Here is a 9,063-nt window from a genome sequence, read left to right on the forward strand (position 1 = left end):
CTGAATGCGATTTTTAGCAAGATGGTGTCAAGTTGCTAACACTGTAATGATTCCCAAACCTCAAAAACACGATCTTCCCGTTAATAAACGAATCCCAATAATGAACTTCTAGATAGTTTCTTTCACTATTCAACCCCATGACCAGAACTCAACTATTCAACCCCATGACCAGAACTCAACTATTCAACCCCATGACCAGAACTCAACTATTCAACCCCATGACCAGAACTCAACCATTAAACCCCATGACCAGAACTCAACTATTCAACCCCATGACCAGAACTCAACTATTCAACCCCATGACCAGAACTCAACTATTTAATCCCACGACCAGAACTCAACTATGCAACCCCATGACCAGAACTCAACTATTCAACCCCATGACCAGAACTCAACTATTCAACCCCATGACCAGAACTCAACTATTCAACCCCATGGCCAGAACTCAACTATTCAACCCCATGACCAGAACTCAACTATTCAACCCCATGACCCAAACTCAACTATTCAACCCCACTATCAGAACTCCACTTTATCTTTAAAGTCAGTCACTTTTTATGAGGACTTTTAGTCGCTTGAATGCCAGATCTATGGGGGATCACTCGGAGTTCAAAACCACTGTGGTTCATTAGTGAACGGAAATGATAAGTGGGCTTGAAAGCATGCACCTTAATGAAGAGAGCTTTTTACCCGATCACGCATAGGAGGGCCCTGGGAGACGGGACGTTGTCTTAAACATCGGGGTGGAGTGGATGGGGATCGCGGGGGCGGTGGGGGGGGGGGGGGGGTGGGATGATGATGCCATATGGGAACCAAGAGTGGTTGACCCCCTCGTCTTCTTCTTATTTAACTTTTCAAAAATAATTATTATTTTTAAGTGTCAGGATAATTAGACAACGTTCACATTATTTCTGCATCTTTAATATCTACAGCATGCTTTGTACATGTTTGTATTTCAGGATTTCTGGGTGTTTTTTCTGAATAATAAACTACAGTTCTTTTACTTGTGCTTATTTTCATTTCTCCTTAAATAATTTACTTATCTATTCATTTATTTAATATATATTTAATTCATTTATTTATCTATTTACATACTTACTTATTCATTTATTTGTTTATTTATAGTTAGCTAGCTAGTTAGATATGTATGTCATAGTTACGTAGTTAGTTAACTTGTCAGTAAGTTATTTAGTTAGTAACTTACGTAATTAGTTATGTTGTCCTGTAAGGTTCAAAAACTTTTTTGAATGCCTTGTTGAATAAATGGCAACCACGTCACATGTCATGCATGTGGAGAAAATGTTTCGTTTGAAAAATTCCTTCCCGCCATTCGTTTTCGTTCTTTCTTCTTTTTTTTTGCCTCAGCCAAAACGAGTAGCTTGTAGTCCCAAAGGACTCTTCGTCGAAATAAAGTCACATATTATCAAATTCATCCCAGTAGATTTTCTCACGTTCAAAAATTAGAATGGAACATAAACGATGGAATTCCTACGAGTGCCATCCAGATATCAGAACAGGCGGCAGCCCCCAATCCCTACGAATGTAAACATAGGGATTTAGGCCTCTCCTGCTGGCCGCCAGGCTAGGACACCCTCGCGCCCAGAGACGCGGGGGACAAGCCTTGGTCCGTTCCGCTATGACTACCAGATTCTCCTTACACCTCTGCACGTCGCTATTCCTTCTTGATGTTCGCCGATGTGTTTATGAAACGTTCCAGAGTTTTTCCCCCTCTGTCTTTCTTCTCGCTTCCCGAGAGACGAAAACATTCCCCGCAAGGCGATCGATCCCGTATGCCGGAGAGAAAACATTCCACGCAGTCCTGAGATAGATGGGTATAACACCTCGACAAGACACTGAAGACAGCCCGTCATCTTAGAACCTCTAACAAGCTACTTCATTCTTAAATCAAGCAAAATATGAATGTGAAGTGTTAAAAATAAGCCTTAATTTGTAATGTGTTTATTTTATTGAAGAGCAACGAGGGTTCCACTTGGCATGACGGATAAAAAGTCCATTACGAGGTAAAAACATGTCTCAAAATTTTACCTGTACACATTTTACCTTTGAAATATAATCTAGTGATTGAATGTAGGCCTATTTATTAATAATCATGCCATCACCTTTTTCAAAATTCTGAAATTACATAAAATTGAATCAATGTACATGTACTATTCAAGTAGCACCGATTTTTAAGAGATTGAAAATATAGCATGAACATGGCACCATCACGAGGCCATTCATGTACATTTTTTAATATTTCGAACAATATGATATTTGTGGCTCAATTTATAAAGATTTTTGAGATTTCAAAATCATGAAATAAGGGAGGGGAGTTATGTAGCAGCCTCGGAGGTAAAAAATGATTTCATATTCAAACAAATGCTACATTACGCAAAAATCGCTTGGGGTTCGAGTTGACTTTTCGTTGGCCTATTTTTCGGCGCCAATACCGTTTTGAAAAAATATAATTGAACAAACATTGACTACGACCTAGATAAAGATTAGATTCTTGTAGTACATCCGTGTTTCTAATTAACACAATCAAGACAACGAATTTTTGTTAATCATTTCTTGATACCTCACTAACAAAAAGTTTTTAAAAAAAACCCATTTTAATAGCATCATGATTTCACTTATACGCATAACGGTTAAATATCAAAGCAAATATTCTCGAAGTTATAAGAAAAATATCAGATGAAATGGACAATATTATTCACTTCTGTTCATCATTTATCTAAATTTCATTTGTTACGCATTGAGACATTGAACATTGGTGTATACAGTAAGATTAAATAAAAGTTATGTTTGCAATGAATTTATAATGTCTATATTGCAGCACAGCACATTTGAGCACTTTAAATTCCCTCTTTTTCTTTCTCTCCCTCTCTCACTCTCTCTCTCCACCCTACCTCTCACCTCTCCCCCTCCCTTCCTCTCTCTCTCTCAGGCACCGTCTCTGTCTCTCTTTCTCTTCTCCATTCAACTCTATCTCTTCCCCCTCTCTCTATCTCTATACATCTCTCTTTCTTTTTCTCCTTCAATCCTCTTTTTCTCTCCAATCAATGCCTCCTCATGAGACAGACATATTCACGCTCTGTACATATTTGATTTTGTTGACTTTTGATCCAGGGGCAAAAGTGAAAGGGAAAGTTAGACCAAGAGCTCCAGGTCGCAATTTCTTATGAACACAGAATCCTCCCGGGAACCGTTCACACTGACCAAACACTGTCTGGAATAACTCATTGTAATATATTGATATTGTGTTCACACAGCAGTGTTTTGTGATAGTTGTTTTAAAGTTTAAATTTTGATTTAAGCCAGAATTGAAATATTATCTCGGTGCTATAACAATTTCAATATCCAATTCCGTCAGCTGTGTGCTAAAATCAAACCTTTTGACTTTGTACTTCAGATACAAAGTACTTTTAAATGATTTTGCTATAACTTTGAAGAATTTTTAGGACGATTGCAATTATGTCAAGCTACATGCCTAAGTCTTCATGCTCGTGATTTAACTTGAAAATTCGTAAATGGACTCTTATGAATTCAAAACGAATTTACTATATTCGTAACTTGTTTATCTCGTCAATACTGGTATAATGTTCATTGAATACCAATATACAGAACTGATAACTGCTAGGAAATCTGCTAAGAAATAAAGAATCAGAAGTTGAGAAATGCTTATTAATGCATGATATTTATCGGTGGTTAAAAGCCAAAAGCAGTAAAATAAATGTGCCATTACAATATTATACCGCGCATACCTTAGACGAGTGTGGCGCCTCATGTTGTAGACCAAAGGCATGTATTTGAGTCGTCACGTGACCATAGTGGCGTCACGTGAAAGCAACCATCCCAAAGACGTGACTAGGTTTCGAACCGAGGTCAATCAGAAAATGTTTGTAGGCGAAGGGAAAACAGCTGACCACGAGACCAACTCACAAAATAGTGTGACAAGAAAAGATGTTCGTATTGGTTTCTTGCCTATATATATGAGTCGGGAAAATTGCCTAAACAAGATTTAAGAGAAGACGGTTATTTTCTGTAATATTTGGACACTCCATTCTCCTACCTACTCTATAACAGCGTCATGTCACGTGCCCCCCCCCCCTGCTTCCCGGATGTTATCGACTTAAGAATTCATGCTCATGATAGCTGGCCTCTGCATTTATCTTGATTCTTTGATTTACCTCCATACTTTAACGTTTTCAATTATATCTATGTATTTATTATGTATTTCAGTTGTCACATTTTATGCAAATCAATTATATTATATCTTATTGATGTGATTTGAATATTTTGAATTTGATATGTTAATAAATGCAGAAACATATGCTCTAATATCAGGATAGATAAGTTTTTAAGTATTTTTGATTTAAGGAAGCAAATGTTTCCAGGGAATAAGTCACTCGTTGGATTAATTATGTAAATTACAGCACTTATGACAGCTAGAAGTAGGCTAAAACGGATAAACCTACAAATTTTAAGTGACCCATTTCCATGAATTCTCCAAGCATCGAATAATTTGTCCGCCGTTCAGATTAGGGGCCTTCATTTTGTTTCGCCTACGATTTTCTCGACTTTGTTGCATTTTAAGAACGTCAGTAAGGATATCTTCAGGATGTATTTTGAATTAATCCCCGTTTTGCCCACATGTTAAGGTATTTCTCCACTTATTTTTATTTTTTTAAATCTTCAAAAAAATTAATTAATCTGTGATTGACTTCAAATCAGTGAAATTCTGTCAAAAACTAATTGTTTTTTCTTTTCAAATGTTTTCAAATACGATTGCGGCAATAGCTAAAATCAAAAGTTTTGTTTTTCGTTATTGTTATAGCACACGCTCCAGACTAGACAAAAATGAAAAAAAAAGAGTTTTTCAGTATGGCTTTTCTGTCATTTCTGTAAACGAACAGACAGGACGTGTCTGAAAAAATGAAATTCAAGAAACCGCGATGAAAAGCAACAACTCTCTCTTTCTTGAAGCGTTAAAGGAACACTTTTGTCACAATCTAACTTGGTGTAATATTACCAGGGTTCAAAGGTCAAGATCTGTCTGTCACTCATGCCACATATGAAATAATAAACACGGATTTGCAAGGGGAAAAGTGTTCATTTTTGGTGGTCCCTATACTCTTCCTACATACGTCCTTGTTTTCACGAAGTGACGGTAGTGAGGAAAATCGTAACGCAAAGTGAAGCAATTTTTTTTCACTACCGTCACTTCGTGAAAACAGCGATATGTCGGACACCCATGCATGCCTTGGTCCAAACAGTGTTGGTAACTCCATGGATTGCATCCAGCTAGCTTGGCTTGTTCCGACGATTGTAGGAGAGGTAGATTTGTTATTCATACAGGCCTATGAATCTTAATTTCCATACCATTGAATGAGTTAATTTTCAAATACAGATGTAAGCCTCGATTACATGCTTGGGCTACAATCTCATCCATCATTTTATTCATCAACATAATCAGTCAATGTCGTCAATATCAGTCACAGAATGAAATTTGATCAGAAGCATAAGTCGTCCGATGAGTATTATGCATGTATATACTTGGATTTCAAGTTAATATAATCTGACCCTAAATGAACTATTGCTTCTACCTCTCCTCTGTTCTAAGGACATATTCTAGGAGGGCTGATATAAATCAAAATGAACTATGTATATAATTATCTCAGTTTCAAATGAACTTATATATATATATAAATGAATTTGTATTCAAACGTACACAGAGTGCTACAAATACTCGCGTTTGAAGAAATAATCGGGCTCCTTGTTAATATGTTTTTACTTTGTAATAATACACTGGAGGTTATTTTTGCATCTCACACAAATCACAATAGATTCATTCATATCTTGATTAAATTGGTACTAACATTAAAGATAGTCATAAAAGTAATTGTAATGATTACAGTTAGTTTTAGTCTTGAGCATACATCTGTTACGCTTGGCAATCATGGTGCCCCAGAAATCCTTTACATTTTGAAGGTTTACGACAGGTTTTAGTGGTTCACCTTTGGAAGAGGGCGTCATTTTGATGTACGATCTTAAAATGTTTTCATAATCACTCACAAAATATTGATTCTTGAATTGCAAAGTTTTCTCCTGGTTTGAACCATGAATACAAAATGTATAAGAATTTCACTACGTCCTACGACCGTCACCGTTGTCAGAGCTCCAAGTCGTGGTTCTATATAAACAAGTGTGCATCGATCCTTGTTTTTCTGAACCTGTCACGATCTTTCCTCGGTCCTCGTCTCTTCCTCGCCCTGCTGACACGTCCACTGTCTACTGTTCTTTTTCAAGAAAAGCATGTGCAAATTGGGGGGGGGGGGGGGGGTGAGGGCCGCGTTCCTCCTTTGGAAGAAAAAAGAGCATACAACCAGCATTCTTTAACGGCAAGAAAGGTCTGCACACTTTTCGGATCAACCGGATGACTAATACTAATAGAGAATTTAAGGATGCTCGTAATTAATGTGAAAATAGTCTGACGACTCGCCCCCTTAAAAAAAAAAAATCATATATTGTTATCATTAACTTTTCATGATTGGTTGTCAGAGAAATACAAGCATTTAACATTGAAACCCTTTTACAAAATATGAGAAACTTATTTCTCTCCTAAACTATAACCTGTCAAGTCATTAGAGTTACCTTCCCACTTCTGCATAACATGAGACCCCCACCTCCCCCATGTTTTTCTTTTCCGTTACGTCATGTTGGATTTTATATAATGTTTTGTATTTCTTTTGTTTTTGTTTTGCTTGGAAGAGATTTTCCTGTCTTCTGTCAGCCTGGAGATAGTTAAATTACTACTATCCTGAAATATTTCGCCGCCTCACTCCTCCTATCGGTCAATCCTGGAATCGCCCCTGAAGTAGCGTATGTTTTTGCAGAAGATCTGAAGATGTACGAAATGTTGGAGCTGGACATGACCAGCATGGCGGCTATCCGATTACCCAGAGCTGGCCAAGACATCTCTGAAAACTAATACCTCTAAAATGGAGCCAAAACGGGCAAGAGGACCCCGTGCACGCACTTACGAGGGGAAGATAATCTGGGAGGTTCGAAGATGATGGACGGTAGGACGGAGATAGGGATATTGAGAGAGAGAGAGAGAGAGAGAGAGAGAGAGAGAGAGAGAGAGAGAGAGAGAGAGAGAGAGAGAGAGAGAGAGAGAGAGAGAGAGAGAGAGAGAGAGAGAGAGAGAGAGATGAGTGAATATAATATATAGAGGGGATGAGAGAGAGAGAGACGGAAGGATAGGGGGAAAAGAGAGAAGAATGGAAAAAGAGAGATAGCGACAGACTGATAAAGAGAGAGATAGAGAGAGAGGGAGAGAGAGAGAGAGAGAGAGAGAGAGAGAAAGAGAGAGAGAGAGAGAGAGAGAGAGAGAGAGAGGGAGAGAGAGTTCAAGTATCCAAGAGATGGGAGAAGAGTGAGAGATAACGAAATAAAGAAACTGTATGCGAGGAACATAATGGTAGAATGGAAAACATTAACGTACGTTAAAATCAGAGAATCATAATCATCACACCTAGAAAAAATACAGATTGGTTAAATTGATCAAAAGATATACAGATAGACAGTGGATCTAAAAAGTACACTGTAAAATAAAGTGTGAGAAATAAAGAGGGAGTAAAGGAATCTTAAATTTCATTGTTTTACGTGAGGTGAAACGAAGCGACGAGAGCCTGAGATGAAGAGCGTACAAGGGTATGATACAGACAAGAGAGAGATGCGGCTACCGAGTAAAGTGGTCTCAAATTCCACCATCTTCCGTGGTCGTGAAAGCTAAAAAGATGCGGCAAGATCGAAGTGGCGCGCATCTCTCTCGCCGAGGCCTTGATTTATCTTCCCCCTTTCCCCACCTCCGCAGAAAACCTGTTCCCCTTTATCTTTCTTTCTTCTCCTTCTATACCGCGATTCGTAGTTTTCTCCATCGCTCTCAAGAAAATGCGAATATGATCGATTGTTTCTCGAATGCCGAGGCACGGCTTCGCATCCTGCACTCAAAAAATAAGAAAAAAATCATATACGATGTGAGATAGAGAGAGCAGCAGGTGTGAATCAACGTTCTACGCATGCGCAAATCACGAATGGGGATGGGGTCGTCATCTTAAGCTGACGAGGGTCATTGACATATCCATGCCGGTAAGATTTGTTAATTACAAAAGACATGCTCACGTCAATGAGCCGTAGTAATTTGTTGTTTTCTAAGAGTGAATTGGTATTGAATTCGCAGTGAAATGATGGGAAATAACCGTATAAAACGGAATAAGTAATATATTTTTCTTCGCAGCTTTATGAAATATAGGTTAAGAATATGGGTTTGTCGTCTGTGCCAAGGAGTCTTACAGTGCAGGAAAATATATCCAACAATAACCTAGGAAAATAATGACAGGGTTGAAATATGATTAAGCGATTAAGTAGAACGTTGACATATTGTGTCATCACCTCAACAGAGTCATTTCAAATCAGTTCTGATTGACTGTCAAATTTCACTCAATTTTAGAGCAAAATATTGTAGCATCGCGGTTTTGTGTACAAATTCAACACACTCATTCAGTCAGTAATGTCATCTAAAGCATTTCCACCATTCCCCTTGAAATCGTCCTGGTTTAATTCTCTCTTCATTCTTTTCCTCCGCCTATCTCCTTCGATGAGGAAAATTTCATCTTGTTGATGAAAATTGAGGGTCCGGTAAGATAATGAACGGATCATCATGCATCCTGGCTGCCAGAGACTCCGGCGCCCGGATGGACACCTGTTCGCTGGTCTGTGATGTCCCAGTGATTGGGACTGGAAGATGTTCTTCTTGTCTTGGAGTATGATAAGAAATAAAATAGTGCAAGGTGGGGTTGAGATCAGTGATTAAGTAGCCAGGGCGAGGGGCGGAGAGGGAGAGGGGGGGGGGGGGGGGTGTTGAGATGGTGGAGATGAAGAAGGAGGACAGGGGGAGAAGTACCGTCTAATCCGGTATTGTGTGAAAGGAGGAGAGGTGGAGTGAAGTGTCCATTTACTTAGCATAACATTCATTTCAAAGTGTATCTTTTGCCATCT

The sequence above is a fragment of the Strongylocentrotus purpuratus genome, unplaced genomic scaffold, assembly GCF_000002235.5.
Source record: "Strongylocentrotus purpuratus isolate Spur 01 unplaced genomic scaffold, Spur_5.0 spur5_scaffold_9, whole genome shotgun sequence".
NCBI lineage: Eukaryota > Metazoa > Echinodermata > Echinoidea > Camarodonta > Strongylocentrotidae > Strongylocentrotus > Strongylocentrotus purpuratus.